This window comes from Rhagoletis pomonella, unplaced genomic scaffold (genome assembly GCF_013731165.1).
Source record: "Rhagoletis pomonella isolate Grant_MI unplaced genomic scaffold, Rhpom_1.0 Rhpom_scaffold_00011, whole genome shotgun sequence".
Lineage (NCBI taxonomy): Eukaryota > Metazoa > Arthropoda > Insecta > Diptera > Tephritidae > Rhagoletis > Rhagoletis pomonella.
This window is the reverse complement of record NW_023458565.1, coordinates 27,085,625-27,086,977: the sequence shown is the minus strand read 5'-3', so window position 1 is coordinate 27,086,977 and position 1,353 is coordinate 27,085,625.

Below are 1,353 nucleotides of genomic sequence, written 5' to 3'. Positions count from 1 at the left end.
TGTCCGATTTCAGAAATATTCAGGAAGACTTTTAAAAGGGCCAATATTTAAATTGTTAGAGATGGGTGAAGTGGTTTTTGAGATAAGCGTATTTGATGTAGGTGCCATTCCCAATTTTCCTAAATTTTATGAAAAACGTATTTGATGTAGGTGACACTCCCAATTTAAAAAATTTGATGAAACAAACCGGTTTTTTTATTTCATACAAATATTGAACTCTCAAAAAAAGTTTCGAGTATATTTGATTCCAATAAATTAATGTTTGACGCTTAAACGTTTCTGCGTGTTTGGCCGAGCTTATCCTCCATTTCGTGTTCTGCTTCTTGATGTTGTGACACAAATGAAGAGATCTAAACTTTAACTCCACCTGCGAAGAAGTTTTGTTATGGCAGAAGTACACTCTGAGGTTTGCCATTGTCTGCCGAGGAGCGATCGCTATTTATAAAAAAAAAAACTTTGAAATTTAGTATTAAAAAAAGTTAAAATAAGAGCAAACGTGAATTTTTAACCGATTTTTATATGGTTAACATTTGATCTAAAAAAAAAACTTTGAACTAATTTTGCTTTGCTCTTTTATTAATAAAAGCTATCTTTATTGTTTTTGTTATTGTTTCAAATAGCAAATTTTTCGAATAACCCGATAACTGGTTTTCGAAAAATGACTAGTAATCGAACACCCTATCTAAATATGTGAATGTAAAGGTCCCCCCGAATATCTTGTTGATCTTATTTACTCGAAATGCGGCCACTTTACTTATTTTGAAGTCAAGATAGCCAAAAATAGAGCTCATCACTGATCAGAATATTTCGATAATATTGGCTTAAAAATTTATGCAAGTTAAAAAAAAAATTCAACAAATTTTTGTTAGAATTTTGAATTTTTTAATATGATTCTGAGTATGCAGTTTTGTAGCCCATTGAATTCTAGTGGAATAAAGTACTAGCTTCAAATGGCTAAAAAATAAGATTGGTTCTTTAGAATCTTTAAAAAATCTCGAAAATTGTACGAAAGTTTGTTGATTTTTTTTAATATTGTACAAATTTGGAGATTTACATGGGGTTTGTTAAAGAATGAACTATATTTTTATAAAAAATAAAAAAAAATTAAATAACAACAGGCCCAGATGGCATACCAGCGGAGGCAATCAGGTTAGCAGCGGAAACGAGCCCTGATCCTCTGCTTAACATGTACAACAGCTGAATTAGGGCCCGGGTCATCCCACTCCAATGGAAGAAGGCGAGACTGGTGCTCATACCCAAGGGCAAAGGGGACCCAAACTCTCCTTCATCCTTCCGGCCACTCTGTATGCTAGACACAGCAGGCAAAATGATGGAGAGTCTGCTCAAAATACG